Genomic DNA, 21669 nt, shown 5'->3' on the forward strand with positions numbered 1-21669 from the left:
GCACACAAACCAGCCTACACACAAGTGTGCAGAGGAATTAACTAAAATGTTCATAAGTATCAGTACCACTCACTCAGTGTCCATGTCACTAATGGCTTATTTAACAGTCTTACCATTATAATAATACAGGTTTGTCAAAATAAAAATATAACAGAACATGAATGCTGTTAACAATGCTTATTAATGCTGTTCTCTTAGGCATAACATAATAACACTGTAACTGACCTCGTGTCGGCCGCCATTTTAGGCCATTAGCCAGGCTCACTTAACGGCTAGCTTGCTAACAGTCAGCTAATAACACACATTATACAATATTTAGCCTCTTTCTTAACAAACATGACAGTGGTAGATTTGATACTTCGCTGCAACATAATAAGGCACAAAATATTTCATACGAACATGCACTACAAACTAACTCACCAGAGGGGTTCACATAATGGCGAATGGCTGTTGGATTCAGCTCAGCTTCACGTTCGTAACCGCTACAAGACTCCTTTTTCTAACAACATATTAAAACATCAGCTTCACATATAAACGTTTTTAAAACTATTCACAGCAACTCAAAGGTCTACTGTACCCGAATTTCTAGCTTGTAGAGGGCACAAGAGCAGCATGCGCCTCATCGGACGAACGGAAGGAAAAATACTCTGTAGCTGGACTAGAGAGTGGCTATGCGCACGGCACAGTGGTGCGTTCAGTGACTGCAAATAATCAGAAATCCCATACTCAAATAATGATCTGGGTTACACTCTCCCCCTCTAAAGTGCATGAGTCTCTGCATGCACACTTGACTTAACAGGTGTGTGAAGGAAAGTGCTCTGAGAGAATACAATTGCGAAACTCTGACAAAAAGGAACTGAGAGCTAAAATTAAGGGCTCACCTAACTCATCATAAGTTAGTTTACGAGGTTGGCGTCTCTCTCTCCCAGAACGCCGCATCTCTACTGTCTCTGGCTCTGAACTCTGCTCAGCAGTGTCGCTGCTCTCTTGATTCATTTCAACAGGTTCTGTCTGCTCAGGAATGTCAATAACAACCCAACCTGGACCTTCATCAGATGGAATGGGAGATGTGGTCACCTCATTGCTGTCTGAGTGTAACAAAGGTCCAGGTTCAGAAACATGACTGGGTGTTTCTTGTGCGTATGACTCGTCTTGTGGCTCTGCACGGGGCAAGCTAGAATGCACATCCCCAGTGGACAGCTGAGGTATGATAACCTGCCTTTCAGTCTGGATAAAAGGACCTCTGGTTATTATTTCTGGAACCACAAAAGCTGGATACATTTCGTCCTCATCACTGTATACCTCATCTTCCTGACCATCAGAAGATTGTACTTCTATTTCGGCTTTGTTTCTCAGTTTCTTCCCTTTAGAGGGCCCATGAGATCTGCTCCCTGCTATTTCTTCCACAGGTAAGAACCCACACGGTAGCAGGAGATCCCTGTGTAAGGTGCGCTTTGGCCCGTCTCCCAACTCGGGTTCCACAACATAGACAGGGCCATCATTGATTCGTTTAACCACAACATGTACTTTCTGTTCCCACCTGTCTGAGATTTTGTGTTTACCTCTGATACTCATGTTCCTAACCAAAACCCTGTCACCTGCACAGAGCTCGGCCACTCTAATCCTCTTGTCAAACCTAGCTTTATTCCTTTCTCCGATCCTCTGGGAGTTTTTTGCAGCTAGGGTGTAGCTCTCCTCCAGACGTTGACGAAGATTGTTCACATACTCTGAATGAGACTTATGGTTGGCATCTTCAGGTTGGATACCTAAGACCAGATCAATGGGTAGTCGGGGTTGTCTGCCAAACATCAGTTCATATGGAGAAAAACCAGTCGTGTCGTTTCTCGTGCAGTTATACGCATGAACTAAGGGTTTAACAAAGTCCCTCCAGTGAGATTTGTCTTCCTCTTCCAACGTACCCAACATATCAAGAAGCGTCCGGTTAAACCTTTCCACCGGGTTTCCGCGAGGATGATAAGGTGTAGTGCGGATTTTGTCTGCTCCTATCAACGCACATAGCTCTTTGATTGTGTGAGATTCAAAGTCTCTACCCTGATCACTGAGTAGACGACTGGGAAACCCATAATGAACTATGAAGTTCTCCCATAGAGCTTTTGCAATAGTCCTGGACTTCTGATCTTTAGTTGGCACTGCCACAGCAAACTTTGTAAAATGGTCAGTGATAACTAATATGTTCCGGGTGTCTCTGTTGTCTGGCTCAACTGACAAATAGTCCATACAAACGAGTTCAAGCGGGTAAGTTGCTATAATATTTTCAAGAGGCGCTGCCTTCTGAGGCACTGCTTTCCTCCTGACACAGCGTGGACACTGTCTGCACTTCTCCTCTACAGACTTTGTCATCATTGGCCAATAGAATCTGGAACGGGCAAGATGCAGTGCTCGTTCAAAACCAAGATGACCAATTTCATCATGCACTCCACGCAACGCTTTTCCTCTGAACTGTTCAGGTAGGACTAACTGCCATACAATGTTGTCTCTATTTGTCCATTTCCTGTACAATACTCCATCTCTCATTTCAAGCCTTCTCCACTCCTTGAGAAGGAGCCTAACATCAGGAGCTTCAAGGTTTGTTTCTCTGAAACTAGGCTTTTGAGCTCTTTCAACGAAGGTAATGACACGTGAGACAACCGGGTCATCCCTCTGAGCTTTATACCAGTCAGAGCTTGTCATAGATGGTAATGTGTCTTCTCCAAATACATCTGCAACTGTTGAGGGATCAACAGCAAGAGACTCTACAGCCAAAGGTTGTTCTAGATTTGAACAGTGCTCAATCTTTGACACCACAAGATGGCGCTGACATAAGGCAGATACCACCTCGTGACTCATCTCGTTGCTCACCTCTAGAAGACGTTTTTTCATGTCATCAACTCTCTCCCTTTCTTTGATGAAATCCTCATCTTCAAAAGGAGGAGCTTGTGGTCGTCGGGACAGCCCGTCTGCATCGCGATTGGCATGACCGGCCCTGTACTTAACGGTGAATTGATAAGTAGACAGCGCGGCTAACCAGCGATGACCAGCAGCATCTAACTTCGCAGATGCCAGTACATACGTGAGAGGATTGTTATCCGTCACAATGGTGAAGTTAGCGCCATAAAGGTAGCTGTTAAGCTTCTCACAAACTGCCCACTTCAAAGCTAGAAATTCAAGCTTGTGAGTGGGATAGTTTCTCTCACTTTTGGAAAGTCCCCTGCTTGCATAAGCCACAGCTCTCAGCTTCCCATCCTGCTCTTGGTAGAGCGCTGCACCCAAGCCTTCACGACTGGCATCAGTGTGCAGGACATATGGTAGCTGTGGATTGGCAAAAGCAAGGACAGGTGCAGATGTCAGTCTCTCAATCAAAGTCTTAAACGCATTTTCGCATTCAGGTGTCCACTCCTCTCCAAAAGGTAAGTTAATGTTTGATGGTTGTCTGAAACGTTCTCCAAGATACACTTTACCCCTCCTTTTGGGTGAGTAGTAACCGGCCGTGAGACTATTTAAAGGCTTTGCAATCTTTGAGTATCCATCAATGAATCTCCGGTAATAACCGGCAAAGCCTAGAAAACATTTTAGCTCTCTCTTGTTTGTAGGACGAGGCCACGTTTTCAAAGCTGAGATCTTATCAGAATCTGTGTGAACTCCTTGGGCATCAACCACATGGCCAAGGTACTTCACCGAGGGCCTAAAGAAATGACATTTTTCTGGGGACAGCTTCAACCCAAAGTCCCTCAACCGGTTCAGCACCCTCATGAGTCTTACCTCATGTTCCTCCAGGGTGTCTGAAAACACAATCAGATCATCCAAGAACACAAGTACCTCACTCAAGTTCAAATCCCCAACACACTTCTCCATCAGTCGTTGAAACGTACTTGGGGCATTTGTAACACCCTGAGGCAGGCGATTAAACTCGTAAAACCCAAAAGGACAGACAAAAGCAGTTTTAGCTTTATCTTCCTCGGCCATCTCAACCTGATAATAGCCTGATTTGAGGTCCATGACCGAGAACCACTTGGCACCGCTAAGGGCCGTGAAGGTCTCCTCAATGTTCGGGAGGGCATAAGCATCCCTAATGGTTCGTGCGTTCAACTTCCGGTAATCAACGCACAACCTGATTGAACCGTCCTTTTTACGCACGACTACTATTGGAGATGCGTAGGGGCTCTCTGACTCCCTAATAACCCCTGCATTAAGCAGTTCTTTGAGGTGTTGCTTGACAGCTTCTCTGTCATTCGGGTGGATGGGCCTCGACCGTTCCTTAAACGGCGTATCGTCGTTCAGCCGAATGTGGTGTTTTACCACAGTGGTATGACCATAAGACAGGTCATCAACCGCAAACACTTCTGAAATAGACTTAAGCTTGGTGGTAATGCGCTCTTTCCATTCTTCAGAGATGGGTGACTCGTCAAGATTAAACTTTAGCTTCTCTCGATCAAACTTGTCATGAGAAGAAGCATTTGAAACAGGAGCCAGGGGTGAAATGTGCTGGGCTACACATACCTGGGCAAGTGTACTTCCTGGTTGCAATACAATACTGTGCCCACTCAAGTTCTGCAAGACGACTGGAACCTTACTCTTCGCTTTGTAAGGGATGTCTATCAAAGCAGTTTCAAGAAATAAACCACCAGGTAACTTGTCGTGTTCATTTGGTTCAAGGACAAAACTTACGTTACGAGTGTTCTTTCTCAGCCTAACATCGCCCATTAAACAGCACTTGTGGTTGGCAGGGATGGTGACTGGTACTTTCCCGTGCAACCTCACTGGGTGTATGTGGCAATCATCCATTTGTTTAGCCAAGTGCTGGAGAACCAGTGCTACATCTCTGGAACACAGTCTGTGAAGGAAATCTGGACCGTCACGTTCCGATAACTTATCATGGAGTCTTAACAGTGCATTGGTACCAATCAAAACTGGTATTCTGCTGTTAAAATGGCACTCAGGCACAACAAGAGCCAAAACAACCAACTCTTCCTCTTTGCCTGCAATATTTTGAGGAAAAGTGACATGGGTCTCAACATAACCAAGGTAGGGAACGTGCTGTCCACCTGCACCCTCAATCTCAAGCAATGCTTGAATGGGTTGAATAGGGAGATGTGCCAGTTTATCCTTGTGAAATGATTCAGAGATTGTAGTGACTTGTGAACCACTATCCATGATAGAGTTGCACTGCACACCTTCAACCAAAACAGAAGCTGAACAACGAGGACCTATCAGACCGGGTGGCAAGCGGGATTGGGAACCGAAATCTTGAACCATTGTCTGGGTCTTTATTTTGCTCTGAACACCAATTCTTTGGTCACTTGAGGCGGGACTAATGCTGGTCTCAGCTCCTGGACGTCCCACAGCAGGAGCCGCTACAAGTTTAAAGCAAAAGGCTCAGTAACCTGTTGGGCTTGGAACCTTCCTTGCTTTTCCTTTAATTCAGCATTCTTCTGACGGACTAGTGCCTGGTTGGGTTCATTTGGGCATCGAGTGGCAATGTGGTTGTCTTCACCACATCTAAAGCAGAACCATGCTTTTGGCATAGAGGGAACCTTAACTGGTCTCCTGTCACTGCTATTTCTTGCCGTAAGGAAGTCTTTGCCATCACTATTATTCTCTTTAGGACATTTTTGGTTCTGAGTGAGCTCTCTGAGTTGTTTAGACAACTCATCTATTTTACTTTCAAGTTTAACAGTTTCTTCTTGTCTCTGTTTTAACGCTGTACTAAGCTCACTGTCAAAAGGAGAATTCTTGGACCTTTGACTCAGTTTCTCTACCTGCTTTGAAAGCTCATCCACTCTCCTCTCAAGCTTAGATGCTTCGCTCTGTTTTGCAGTCTGTGTCGAAACGGGCTCATCATCATAGGAGGGTACATCAAAAATGGAGTGGGCATGTACAGCTGCTTTTGTAGCACCCAGATGTTTTTTCATCCTGTCTAGTTTTGCAGATCTACGACCTTCCTCGGTCCTCAACATAAGGAGTAGATCTGGGAATGTTGGTGGACTGTTCTTTTTGTTCTCTAGCTGGAGAGCTATAATGAGACTCTGGTCCCAGCAGCCTCTAATAAACTGTCTGAGTAGGTGTTCGCTTAAAGTTTCAACAGAGACTCCCCCTCTAGAAATAGCTCGAGTGAGGAGGCTATGGAGTCTGTTCAAATATGCTGAAGGCTTTTCTCCGCTATTCTGGTTGGAGCTGAGAAAGGTTGCAAATAACTCTTCTCCGTCCTCTACAACACTGAAAGCGGAATCGAGCTGCCTAATATAAGCCCTGGGTGGTGAGCTCACACCAAGCAACTTAACAACATCGGCTGCTGGACTTAGCAAACTTTCAAGTATTTTCCTAACCTTTTGCACATCACTAAGGGAGCAATCACTGATAAGAAGGTCCACTTGTGTGCGCCATGTTTCATAGTCTACCTCACCATTGGGCCTAGGAGCAGGGCCAGAAAAGGTACGCAGTCTGGTTTGTGTAGACCACGGGGCTGTTGAGTCATTTCTGATAACGTGCTCAACAACAACTTTTTGAATCTGAGGTGGGTTAAGGAGACTGTGGTCGATATTAACAGGGTTCACCATAGCACTAACAGGCGCATTGTGGGTCTGTGTGTAGTGATTAGGTTCATCATGATCACTAATTACAGTGTCATGCCGGGACGTGTCACCATCCTGAGCTGTGTGTGGCTGTGTGTCAGGAATCTCAGAGTTATGTCGAGCTTCTTTGACCTCACTCTGAATAACACTCAAGAAACCTGCTTTACCACTATCTCCAACAGCCTTCAGTTCTTCTAAGTATCTACGAGCTAACTCCTTGCCTACCTCTTCCTGAGCAACATCTCGAATGGTTTTGACAGACCAACTGATAGCAGGATCCTTGGGGCTCGGCAAGTCGCCTAAGATCTGGGGGTTGATCTTGGAAATGGCTTGATCGGACAAATATTCTATCAGGACTCTACCCTCTGGCTGGTTTGATTCATCTGGAATTCGAACTATCCGAGAAACTTTACCATTTACTGAAAAAAAACTAGCAATGTCATCATCTGTGTAAATCCCTTCGATGCCAGTCACAAAAAGTGAGCACTGGCCATCTACATCAAAACGTCTGCAAAGATCCATGTCGAACTCAATAGGGTCAAGGAAAAATGAAAAGGTAGGTGTTGTGAGCTGGAAAGTCAAAGTGCTACTATTCACCAATCTCCTGGCTGGCTCGCCACTTGTAACGCAATCTGTACTTACGCCAAACCCTTAATGCGTGGAAATCAGGACTGTTGACCTTGGGCAGTTCACTAGGTGTCGGTGTCATCAATTTCAACCCGAAGTCTAACCCAAAACCACAGTTTCTCTAGAAATAGGTTACAAGAAATCAAATGTCTCCCAAATACCTGTATCCCATCAGAGACTAGTTTCGTAAAGGAGATTGGTAGTAGCTGCTCCACCACAGGAACAATAAGGCTTCCAGCACACAATGGACACCACACTCACTTAACATAAACACATTTATTAGACACAATTTTGAATAATAAACCTTTTTTGTAGTGTCTTTCCACTCAGTGTTCCAAAAAAATAAAATAAATAAATAACTCAAATATGTATCCTTCAAGGTCCTTTGGCCAAAAGAAAATCACCTGAGCTCAGGGAAAAGTAAAGTGCATCGTTGGGGCCCTTTGAATTGTTCCTACCGCTCTGTTGGAACGGTGTAGCATCCAATAATAGCATCCAGCAAGCAGATACATCCACACGCAGCAACGACCATCTACGGTTCAGCGGAGTCATCAGATGAAGACTTCCACAAGGCAGTTCATCCAGTCGGATCCAGGGCACACAAACCAGCCTACACACAAGTGTGCAGAGGAATTAACTAAAATGTTCATAAGTATCAGTACCACTCACTCAGTGTCCATGTCACTAATGGCTTATTTAACAGTCTTACCATTATAATAATACAGGTTTGTCAAAATAAAAATATAACAGAACATGAATGCTGTTAACAATGCTTATTAATGCTGTTCTCTTAGGCATAACATAATAACACTGTAACTGACCTCGTGTCGGCCGCCATTTTAGGCCATTAGCCAGGCTCACTTAACGGCTAGCTTGCTAACAGTCAGCTAATAACACACATTATACAATATTTAGCCTCTTTCTTAACAAACATGACAGTGGTAGATTTGATACTTCGCTGCAACATAATAAGGCACAAAATATTTCATACGAACATGCACTACAAACTAACTCACCAGAGGGGTTCACATAATGGCGAATGGCTGTTGGATTCAGCTCAGCTTCACGTTCGTAACCGCTACAAGACTCCTTTTTCTAACAACATATTAAAACATCAGCTTCACATATAAACGTTTTTAAAACTATTCACAGCAACTCAAAGGTCTACTGTACCCGAATTTCTAGCTTGTAGAGGGCACAAGAGCAGCATGCGCCTCATCGGACGAACGGAAGGAAAAATACTCTGTAGCTGGACTAGAGAGTGGCTATGCGCACGGCACAGTGGTGCGTTCAGTGACTGCAAATAATCAGAAATCCCATACTCAAATAATGATCTGGGTTACACGCAGTAACAGGTAGCTTGCTGTTCCATAAGCGTCTTCGCTTGCGTCAGCAAAATGATGCAGCTGCGCAAAGACTGGTGCACCAAAATGCTTTGACTTGATGCTCCTGTCAACTCCAAAGTCGTCAAGCCTTTGCAAATCTGCAACCCACTTATTCCAGCTCTTAATGACATCCTCTGGTAGGGATTCATCCCAGACGTATTTCCTCCGACATAAATTGTGCAAGATTTTTTTTGCACACAGAATCACCGGAGCAACAAATCCCAGTGGCTCAAAGATGGAGCTGAGAAGGGAAAGCAGTCCTCTTCTAGTGTTCGGTCTGTTTTTAAGGTTGATCTTGAACTTGAACTGATCTGATTCAGCACACCACTGAATTCCCAATGCTCTTTCCATCGGCAAATTACTCTCGTCCAGATTCAGAACTTTAAATCCTTGTACTCTTTCTTCATCAGGAATTGAGTTGAGCAACTTTCTGCTGTTGCTTGACCATTTTGTTAGTCGAAATCCGCCTTTTGCCAACATGTTCCTCAAGTCAGAACACAGGTTGATTGCTGCGTCTTCTTCTGCAATTGACTTAAGACAGTCCACATAAAATTTTTTCTTGACTGTCCTTGCAGCTTCTTGACCAAATTCCCCTTCGAAATCAGTAGCACATTTCTGAAGTGCAAAAGCAAAAGATGCAACACTTGGCGAAGAGGTGGCACCAAAGATGTGGACCAACATTTTGTGTTCTGCAAGCTTCTCCTTGTAATTCCCATCAGACCACCAAAGAAACCTGAGGAGATCTGTATCTTCCTTGCTGACTCTGACTTGGTGGAACATGGCCTCCACGTCAGCCATTACTGCCACAGTCTCCTGTCGAAACCTCAGGAGGACTCCCACCAGTGAGCTTGTCAAATCCGGTCCCTGCGAGAGATGCTGGTTCAGCGATGTTCCTTGAAAGCTTGCCCCGCAGTCGAAGACAACACGTAACTTTCGCTTGACTGGATGTCTCACTCCATGATGAGGCAAATACCATGTTCGTCACTCCAGTGACTTACATTCAGCATTGTTCAGTTTGATTGCGTAACCCTTTTTTAGGATATCATCCATATATGCAACATATTCCTCGTAAAACTTGACATCTCTGGTGAATCTTTTCTGTAAGGTCAGCGCACGTTGCACTGCGACTTCCCTGTTGCTTAGCAAGCACAGCGCCTTGCTTCTCACTGGAAGACAAATACTATAATGACCATCCTCCAGTTTTGCAGACTGAGACACCATGTTCAGAAACTGACGATCTTCCTTGGACATTTCAAGATTTTCGTCTTGTCCCGCATCAGGAAAGTCCTGCTTAAACTGTAGCTGCCAGAGCTCTTCCAACCTGGCTACTGATATCCTATTCACAGTCACTTGTGCCAATCTGTTTCTCCCACTCATGTCGCCTCCATTCCTAAGTGGTCCATTTACTGTCCAACCTAATATTGTTCTCACTGCGTAGGGTCCATTGTCCACGCTGTTTACCACCTTAAGCGGTTCCATGGCTTTGGGAACATTCACTCCTATGAGTAATCCAACATCCGCTTGGATCGTGGGAAGTTTCACTTCCGTCAGGTGAGACCACCTGTCAACATCCTCCTGGCATGGGATATTGTTTTTACTTACAGGAATGTGGTTTTGTGCATACACCTCTGAAAGTTTAATAAACTGGCTACCATCCAGACTACTGACTTCCAGTCCAGTCACAATGCAGGTGTTCACAACAGATTCATTTCCCATCGTTCGGAGTGAGATTTTCATAGTTCGTCCGTTCAGGTTTAGTTGTTTTATCAGTGACTCTGTCACAAAGGTGGCTGAGCTGCCTTGATCCAAGAATGCATATGTTGTTACTGTCTTGGTTCCTTTCTGGGCCTTGACACGTACTGGAACGATTGGAAGAATACAATCTTCCTTACCGGCCCCAGTCATGCTGAAAGTTGCTGTTGTTTGTACAAGAGCGCTTGATACGAACTGTTGAGTAGCCTCCCTTGCTGTTTCTTCTTGTTTGTCCCTATTGGTGATGTGCAGCAGGGTAGGATGCAGTCGAGAGCATTCTTGACAATGGAGCTTGTCTTTGCAGCTGCTACTCATGTGACCATGTTTCAAACAGGCAAAACACAGTCCTATGCTCCTTAAAAACTCAATCTTGTCCTTATGAGGCTTGTCCTTGAGCTTTCTGCAGATTTGGAGGTTGTGTTGCTCTCCCTTGCAATAAACACAAGGTTTGCTGCTTGAATCCACTGGGACAGTCCGTGTTTTTGATGTTTGGCACTTTCTGTCTTGTTTTCCATTTGAGGGTCAGTGATTGCTGTTGTAAACACTTTCTTTGGTTTGAATGTCTCTGCGTATTGTGGCTTTGCTCTTTGTCTGAATGAGTCCTTCACACCTGTTGTAGTTTCCCTTATATTTCCATAAAGTGGGTGTAGCACGTATCTAACTTGCTGATTGATAAAGTTGACAAAATCCTTGAACTTGACTCTTTTCTTCGTTTTGTCTTGCAGGTCACAAGCATACTTTCGCCACGATTCTTTAAGTTTGTAAGGAAGCTTGTTAGCTAATGCCCTTAGGTTAGACATATTATCCAAGTCTTCCATGTAGTTAACATCTGTCATTGCATTGTAGCAGCCGGTGAGAAACAATGCAAAGGACTGTAGTGCAGTGCCGTCTTCTGGCTTAATTGTCTGCCAATCCAGGGCCTCCTTTATGTAGGCTTCAGCTATCTTAAAGTCATCTCCAAAAAACTCTTTGAGCATTTGTTTCGCCTTTGTATAAACCACTGAAGGTTCCATGTGGATGCAACTTTTAACCAACTCATGGGGTTGTCCACTTGTGTACTGCAGCAAATACTGTAGACGATCACGATTATTATCAGTACGGTTTTCAATTCCATGTTCAATGGAACCGATAAAAGAGTTGTATTCAAGTGGATCTCCGTTGAAAGTTGGAATGGAGATGTCAGGTAATAGAGATGCTTTGTGATTCTTTACCAGGTACTCAGTGACATTAACTTGCTGAGAAATGGCTTGACACAAACTATCGAGCACAGGTTCACCAGCCCTTTCAGTGCTTGGCGCAGGCACTGTCCTTTCTTGCATTGGTGTCTGCACATCGTCGTTGTCGTAGGGTGCAGATGAGACGTATTGCGATGTTGGGTGGAATGTGGTTTTAATCTCAGTTTTGCCATTCTGATCATCATCTGCAAAAATGCTCATGTCTGGCTGTGTATCTTCATATTTTTGCAAAACTTCCAGTTTTGCATCTGACTCAGCAAGGGCAGTCTGCATAGCATGCATTTCCCTTTTAGCCTTTATTGCAGCCTCTCTTTGTTTTTCTTCTGCCTGCAATTGAGCCTCCTTTCCTTTCATTTCTGCATACCAATCCGCTTCTTCCTTTTCTATTGCCAAACTCGTCTCTAGAGCTGCAGCCTTTGCCTTTAATGCAGCACGCTCCATTTCTACCTTTAATCTAATAGAGGAAGATGTAGAGGAAATGCTTCCACGTTGTGATCCAGATCTACTTGAGCGTTTGCTTGCCGACTTTGATGATATGGACCTATTATCTGCCTGCTTTCCTATGTCGTCCTCTCTGTTCTGTTCAGAGCGTTTCATGACTTCATTCATCCACCTTTCACATTTCCAAAAGAAATCATTCAGGAACTTGTTCTTTGGATCAAACAAACTATTTTGATCTTCCAAAAATTCATCTTCACTCATAAGTTGTTGCAGTTCAGAATTTAGGCTAGCAAAGTCTTGCTGCAAAGAGCTAAAGTCAACTCGTAATTTATTTTTAACGAGGTCAACATTTGCATCATCTTCCATTAATTGCTCAATTTCTTTTTTCATGCCTGTTAATTGAGAGAGCTTATGTCTACGTGTGTTGACATTTCTAGTCTTGCAGTCTTCCATAGCCTTCTCAGTCATTTATTACAATCCTTTTTCCACTGTTTTGTTCATCCATGGGTAGCAAAATTCCAAACTCAATCAATACACATGCACCTCAGCAAATTGAAAAAGGGCAAGGCAATTTAAAACTTACGGTTTTCCATCTTCAGTTTTTCCTCGGTTCGGTATTTCCTTCTTTCTTTATAGTCAGGCGTTTTCAAACTCCATTAATCCGTGAAGAGCAGGTTTTTTTGACTAATGTAGGTTTCATTCGAATGGAGCCTTAGCTTGACGCTCCGCTTAGTCCCTCTTTCCATATCCAAAAAACAAAAAACAAAACAACAGTCCTTGATAGTTTCTCAATATTTACTTCAAAAGTCCAGGTACAGGTACACAGCAACAGAATTCCAAATTACGAAAACTTATAAAGCTCAATTCAAAATGGATGAAGAGAGCCACAAAAAACCATGTGGCTCCACTCTCCTCTCGCCCAACTTCCTGTTTTTTCTGCACTATCAAAATAAAAGCGTACATTTCAAATTAAACTGCATGTAGGCTTCTACACTAACATTAAACCAGGTGAAATTTTCAAAGTTATCTTACGGTGAGTTGCATCCAAAAAGGGAAATGAGTCCTCACAATGTCCTCACAATGAGTCCTCACAATGTGTTTACTAAGTGACTTAGTAAACAGATATCCCCACAACATGAGAAAAACAAGTAAACACTCCCATACACACACATGCATGAATACTCGTGCCCCATTATTACCATATGGGAAAAGTCACTTCCCAAGTGTGTTTGCTTTATTGAAATTATTGGGTCACTGAAGCAGCATGAATGAGGAGCTCAGCAATCAGCATAATTCATGTGCGTGTTGCTGTGCTGAGGTCAGACATGCTGGCATTGGGACTGTGTGCATTCTTCACTGTATTAGGGATTCTATATACATAGGATGGGACCAGAGCCCATAAAACCTTGGAGAAGTTCTTTGCTTATTTTGTGCAATAACATACATTTATAAAGTGAAGTGCTCACACTAACAGGAAACTATAACTTTTTTCAGGATCAGAGGAGAATTATGTTGTGAAGGCGACTTGGACTTTTCTGGTTACTGATGAAGTTAACAGTTTATCAGGATCGCTAAAGTGCACTCACCCATGGTGCTTCAGTCGAGCTAGTCTTTTCTAAATGAGAAGGTTCGATCAGAAAATTATTTCTCTGTCCATCCGGCTGCCTGCTTCTCTCCCTCTTACATTATCACCATGTAAAACATATATATCTGAGTGCTTGATTGATCAATGTTTTTTAGGCTCTCACCATAAGTATTTAAAAACAAAAACAAAAAAAATAGCCCTTTTTATTTATTTTTAATTTGTGTTTTGTTTGCATATTGTGCCTTGGGGGTGGGGCATGTACAGGCCATGTATATGTCCTGTGCATATGACAGAATTGACAACACGGTTAACTTTAACAGTGACTCTAACAAGAAGACACAATCCAATTTCTGGCCATGTTAGACCTTGATTGAAGCACAGGGTGATGCACTGCTCAGTAATGGATACTTTTTAAGTAAAGGTTTTACTTTAAACTGGGAGCAACAGTTGACAAGGGACACTCAAGGTTTTTTTTTTTTTTTTTTACATTTTCATGATCTAAAACTATTAACATATAATTGGTTTAATTTGAATTTTATTGATGAGCATTCCTAAAAACATAAATATGAATGAAAACAGATAAGAGCACCAACTGCTGCCTTCTGAGCGTCTTGCACCGTAAAGGTGTGGAAAGCACAGACAAACAGACTGTTTATCTCACTAATGGTGGTAGCAGTAGGATATTTCTTTGTTAATTGGGACAAAGACAGCAAGACACAATTTAACTACTGTAGTCCGTTTTTTCCTTCGTGCTACGTTTCACACGTTACTGTTTCATAAAGCTGACAAGACAAATCCAGATTGCCAAGAATAGCATGCATGCCTATATCTTTATGAATATTAATCAATAATGGGATAATTTTATGTATGATCTACAATGATAAAGAAAAAGAATGACAGAAACGCATGGGACGAATGGTATAGTGCCAAAATCATAATCTACGAGCTTGTGTTTACTAAGAAGAGCCAAGCTCCCGCTGGCTTCACTGTAGTTGCACCCTGCTGGGATGGCACTTCTGATTGATGGAAAAATAACAACTTTTTGTGTTTCTTGCAATAAATAAATGAAGTCATTATCACCAGAAAATGTTTATTGTCACAGAAAAATAGGATAAATTCACCAGTTATCACAAAACCTTAGACAAATATTGCAAGCACAAACGTCTTGGATTCCATAACAATCTGATATATTTAAAATGTATACAGTTCTGTGCAAAAGCCACCTGCATTTCTTTATATTTTGCAATGGAAATGGGAAATATGTGTAGTGATTTATTGAAATGTGTACAAACATATATGTAAATACAGTATAAATGCCAAAAAACAGAGTTTGTACAATTATGATGAGATTGAAAGTCAATATTTGGTACGAACACCATTATTCTTCAATGCAGCCTGAACTCACTTAGACAAGCTTTGTTGTAATTTAAGTGTTCAGTTCTCCAGGCTAGGGTGGCTGTAGCTCAGGTGGCAGAGCAGGTCAGCCACTAATCAGAAGGTCGGTGGTTCGATCCCAGGCTGCCTCCTGGCTGCATGCCAAATATCCCGTGTTTGCCTGCTGGTGGTGGTCAGAGGGCCCGGTGGCGCCTGTGTCCGGCAGCCTCGCCTCTGTCAGTGCGCCCCAGGGCAGCTGTGGCTACGATGTAGCTTGCCATCGCCTGTGTGTGAATGACTGAATGTAGTGTAAAGTGCTTTGGGGTCCTTAAGGACTAGAAAAGCGCTATACAAATGCAGGCCATTTACCATTTAAAAGGTATTCAGAGCTCTTCTTCATTCTGTTCTCTGTCAGGACTGCTTCAGTACTGTTGAGGATCTACTGCTCACAACCATTTAAAAAAAAAAAGATATATATTTAAATATAATAAAGTCTGTCTACCTGAAAGTAAAGTATAAAGAAATAAGGTTGTGGCTCAGAACTTTTGCACAGAACTGTAAAAATCAAAATTAAAATAAAGAGAAAGTAGAGAGAAATAAAACACAGAGGATTTTGCTGTATGTCAGAAAAATCTGAGATAAAAAAACCCCACTGATTTATGTGTGGAAAGTAAATATACCGCAATGATTGCAAGGGAAAAAAACACTGCCAGACACAATGCATACAAATGAATAAACTTAAGATACTTCATTGCACTGCTTCAGCTACACAGGGGTGTTTCTCCTCTACTTATCCAGAATCTCTTTTCTCAGAGATCATTTCACAAACATAAATGTAATTGATCAAAAGTTGCATTTTTTAATATTTATAATTAATTTATTTCATAGTTTATTAGTAGGAGCAACATGTGAGCATAGTGCTTTATGTCTCTGACCTGATGTCGCGATACGTATCCACGTTACATAACAGAGGACGTTTTAAAATCTGTGAAGTAAGACAGAAAAAATGCTACAATTCTCCCAGAGCTGAGACAGCCTGTCAAAAAGAATTATAATTGTTTTAGCACACACGCACTCTTACAAACACACTGTTATCTTTAATCTCTCCTCCGACTTTTGTACAATGTCACACAAACTTTCATCTTCACATTGAATATTCTTTGTGAATATCGTCAATGATCTACTTTCACGCCTGAATGCCAGGGTTCTGCATTGAGCGTTTCTGACTGAGTGAATGACTGAGTAGAAGCGATGACAGAGAGCGAGGAACAGAGTGAAAGATGGGAAGGAGACTCGACAGCAGGCTTTAGTTCAGAAAGCTCGAGGACTGCATGCATATTCATAAGGCTTGTTTCCATCTGAGCTGTGAGAGAAAAAGTAGCCCTCTAAAAACACATACATGCACAGCACGCTTAAATACGCAAGCGCTTCAGTGACAGTGGAGTTGTGAAAATGATGCCGTCTTACCTGATTAAGTATCCAGAGGGTTGATCCACATGTTAAGGAAGGCAGAGGGGAGGTAAAAAAAAAACAGAAGAGAAGAATAAGTATAATTAGTCTATGAGTTATTGACAAATGAATATGATTGTCTATCCTATTGTGTAGATATAAGAACAACACTTGTGATAACAATAATTTGCAAAGCTCCATTCAAAAATGACACCAAAGCTTAGTTTAAGCTTTCAAATCATGGAGCAAGTCACAGCTCCCTGAATGATAAATAATCTACGTAGAACATGACATCCCATCTGGTTAGCATGTGGCTAACAGCTGTCTCCATCCTTTTTTTTATATACATTTTAACTTTATTACCTTTTGTGCAGTTGCTGTAAAAACAGTCGAAACAGCAACTGATTTGACATGAAGCAGGCAGCTCTTTGAACTGTTGTATTTGAAGATTTTTTTCTTTAAGTTACACTACTTCAATATAGCGCATGAGTGGATAAACTTATACAATAACGAGATTTATTATAATACAGAAAAGGCTGACGTTTCAACAGTGTGAGCAACACGCTGTAAAAACAAGCCAAATCAATCATCAAATATAATAAATAATCTAAATTACTCCAGTAGAGTACTGCATTGTGAAGATATTTTAAATAGAAGCCTCTTGTGCGCCAGGTTTGAGTGATGGATCTCAAGTCCTGTGTCAGAAAGGTAACCTTTCAACCCTAATTTCATTTTGGCGAAGCAGACAAAGTGAGTCAGATCAGGTGAGCAGGGTGAATGGAAAACAAATATTGCGTTAGTGTGATCCAAAAAAAGCCCTTTCAATGCTCTGCGTGCTTCAGTTCAGGTCAGGTAGTTTTCCCTCAATTTTTTCTGTGTTTTACAAAACTGATTTACAAGTACAAAATATTTATGACCACAATTTGAGCCCATACGTTCGTCCCAAATAACAAGACTTTTCAAGTTGTGGAATATAAGTCTCAGTAGACTGAGTTTTCAAGATTAACTGTGTTCTTTATTTTTTACAAAGACATGGAGAGGTCAACATGCATCAAAGGACAATAACTGCTTGCAGAAAGAGACAGGACAGCTTTATACTTGCAATGACAATTTCATTCTGTCCTTGAAAAATTGTCAGACCCACTACTGAAGCAAAACACCCCTAAGAACAATACCCTACACCGTCTAGCTATTCTGTTTGTTTGGAAAGGGCATCACTATGTCCAGGTGTCCCCAACGTCCCGACCCGCACAAATATGAAAACACAACACAACAAATGATTAGCATAACAGTTATTAAATTAAATTAAATCACATAAGTGAATCATGTAAGTAATTACAGTTATGTCACTTGTTTATTAATAAACTCTCAACTGCACTCAGACACGTGTTTTAAATTTACTCTGTTTAAGTGGATAGTGGATACGTAACACCAATCAGAAACGATTTGGGTCATTCCTGCCCTTAACTGTGCAGTACCTACTTTAACTTAAATGTAAGTCATGTAAGAAAAACAAATCAACAGGACACAACAGCAAATACAACATACAAGATACCTTGATGCATGCTCAGTAATCTAGGTAAGGTTTCTCCAACCCGCAGTGAGCTGAGACTGAAGAAGTTACATCAATGAATGATGAAACGTTGTTCCCACTGAAAATGCTACATCCGATATGAACAGAATCAACTTCCTGGGAACACACTTTTTTTTTGTCACAGTTTACAGGAAACAGTATTTTGGTGAGAAGTAAACCACAGATCCATATGTTAAATATCACAAACAAGACTGACTTTTTAGATCTTCAACCACAGTTTGCATTTAGCACGCCACCTTGTAATTTCTACTTGCAATAAAATGCAGAATTCAGCCTCCAAAGCTTTCAGGTCTGGAATTATGCCTAAAAGATGTGGTTGACAACACTGTTAGTCCTGTCATCCGAAGCATTCAAGTAGATACCTTCATATCACTAGCTGATTCAGTCATTCAAACCTTAAAAGTTTAAACGTTTGTGTTCTCAAATGAGTCTTTGCACAGACCCATGTTCAGCCCCTCCGAAAGATTAAGAGAGCCAAATCAGCTATGAGGACAAAAATAGATGCAGGTGAGGTTGCTAGGGATAATATGTTGTCATGGATGTGTCCTTTGAATTGGTCCCCTCCCCTCTCTAGACCCCTGTTACTGTGGCGACAGGGGGCCTTGACTGACGGACAGTTGCTAAGGCATGTCGATGGTTGTTAAGACTAGTAAATGTGTCAATTAGAGTCATAGATATAAAGAACTTAAAGGATCTAATCATGGCCAGAAGAAACCCAATCCACAGCGAGTAGAGTGCGAATCACATGATTTGCAAAAGAATCATTATTTAGAAGGGATTGACATTTTTCACTTGTAATAAAAATAAATTAACTCATTAGTGATGTTTACTACACAATACAAGCTGAGATCAGGCCCTGCAACTCTGAACATTCACTAAATAAGTGGCTGGATGTGCATAAATAATGAATAATTGAGCAAGTGAGCACTAATTACTTATTAACTCTCCCCATCAAAAGGCAAACCCTCATTTATTAAGGAAAAATATGAGCGCTGGAGCATTTTGAATAACAACAGGGAAACATAAGCTAGCTTTGTCATAGTTTGATTATCTTTCACTCCAAAGAAAAATAGCCCATTAAGAAGATGAAAAAAAAATTAAATCTAGGATGCGTGAATGTTGTGCACTGAATACTAATACTATTAGAAAGCTGTTTTCTCCATGTCAGCATCAGGCTTGAGGATATTGTAGGAGATTTTTGAAAGTCTATATAAACCCTGGTCTCTACAAATTCAAAATCCATAAATCTCAACATGACAAATCCAAGCAAAGGAAAATGCTGTTTAAATTGATCAACTCTACTCCAAAACCCATAACTGTCAAAAACAAAAAGTTAAATTAAAAAGCAAACAAAAAAACAACATAATTATTCAATTACACCTCAATTGATCATTGATTACTATAGAATGATTCAAGAACAAAGAAAAAAGTGGTTTTAGTCAGCTCTGATAATATTGATACATTCTGACAGGGTTGTGTAGGTGGATTGAGTTGTCAGATTAAACAATATTTTATCACAATATTTAATTTTCTATCAGATGATATCAATACATATGACAAAATAAATAAAATCAAAAAGGTTTCCTTTTTATTCCTAAGTGTGGAAATGAGTTTAATAAACATACTGTAGAACATCAGTTTTGTTTATTCTGTTTTTTTGTGGAGTTTTCATAGTTCCATGTTTCTAGTTTTACTTGAGTTTTAGTTCAAGCTTCTCAGTGTTCTTTTCCTATGTTTTGGACAATTTTTCCGGCAATAAAGCTGCCACGTTAAGTTCACTTTCTGTGTCTGAGTCCTGCATTTGTATCATCCTCCCGATGTAAGACAAAATCTAAAAAAAAAAAAAAACAACCCTAACCTGTATCATTTCTTTTTTATAGATTCACATATTTGTAATAATTACATTTATTGTTTTATTACCCAGCCCTATATACACTCTATAATTTGGCAATTCCAAACCCAAGAAGCAGTGTCCCTGTAGTCTCTCTATTTCTAAAGCTACTTCCACTAAATCTTTAACTGGTCCAGAGAAAATGTGAGACATAAGAGACAGTGACATATCCATCCATTCAACAAAAAAGTAGACCTAATATACAGTCGACATCTGACAGAGATGAACAAGACTTAAGAGACGAGGATAATGTGACCCAGAGCTCTGCAGCCTAATGTTAAAGTGTGAACTGCGTAGGTGCATGTTAATGTCAAGAGCTGCGCTACACTGATGGGTGCAGTGTGTCGAATCAGAGATGTTAACTAAGAGTCTGACCCTGCAGACTCAACACAGGGTGAGAACGCTGTACATCTCTGCACCTCATGTGCTCCCATTACAAATTTACAAGTGCATGCACACACACATACATCACTGCATGTACACACAGGCATGAGCACTGAAGTCAAAGGGAACAAAAAGGTTCTTCCCCCAGGCTCTTCACTGAAGACTTGTTGCAAAAGGAGATTCCTCCACCATGTCGTCAGTCTGTTACACAGTACACCCAGTAGTACACAAACACACAAACACACACTAGCTTTGACAACAAAGATGATTGGAGGATGGCTGTTGGCAACAACCAATTATCTCGCAGTAACACGCAGTGTCTACCTCCCTTATATTCCTTCCTCTTTCCAACACCTCACCGCTGTATGTCTCTATCTTTATATCCACCACCTCCTCACACCTCCACCTGGTGTGGTGCACGGTTCCTTCCTTATCACATGTCACGTTTTCCCCTGTCTCTCCTTATCTCCCTCTCCCTATCTCCCCCACCCCTTCTCTCATCCTGTTGCTTCAGGGTGTTATGTTTATTTCTGATGTGTCTCAGTTTTACATTAAAACATTTTCCCTGACAACAAAACCAAAGATATTTAAAAAGAGAACAATATCATAGAGTAGTGCAGTTCAATGACAATGAATAATTCTTTGGACCTATTTTTATTTTTCGTCTCTATATCAGTACATGGTTTTAAACATTAATATCACTTAGTAATAAAAATATGTTACCATACATCTAAACCCTACATTCTCAATAATGCTTGGACTAAATGTTTATTTTGCAACAACTTTGTGAAATGTTACAAATGTATTTGTAATCAACATATCCTCTTTTTACTGTTTCTTGTTTTCAGGTCACCAATATATTACAACACTCAGAGAAAGGACCTATTTTATACAAACTAAATATCTTCCTATAGCCAAGCTCACCAAAAATTTATCATGTTTCATAGCAAACACCGCAGCATGGTTATAAGGCAGATGGGCAGGGGGTGTTGTGTACTCAGTGGTGGTCCAGTAAGGCTCTTTTTTACAAATCAAAACATATTGATCCTATTTCCTATTATGCAATATAAAAAGCCAGAGTTTTTTCCCCCCCATGTGACGAATAACATTTTTTTGGTGGTGGAATGGTCATGATCAGAAAATCAAAACTATTTACTTTCTAAACCACTTGTCTTATTCAGGTTCATGGTAGGGATGGATCCTGTCCAAGCTATCTTAGAGAGATACTTGAAATGCACCTTTTTTCCAAGGCTTTTTAGGAGTAGTACCACAGTCAGCTTGTAGTCGGTTTTAGTCACCTTTTGGTTGTTCTTAATCTTTTTTATTTTTGTTCATTTTATTTTTATTTATTGTATATTTTAATGTTTATTTTACTCGTTTTTA

Source organism: Neolamprologus multifasciatus, chromosome 16, assembly GCF_963576455.1.
Source record: "Neolamprologus multifasciatus chromosome 16, fNeoMul1.2, whole genome shotgun sequence".
NCBI lineage: Eukaryota > Metazoa > Chordata > Actinopteri > Cichliformes > Cichlidae > Neolamprologus > Neolamprologus multifasciatus.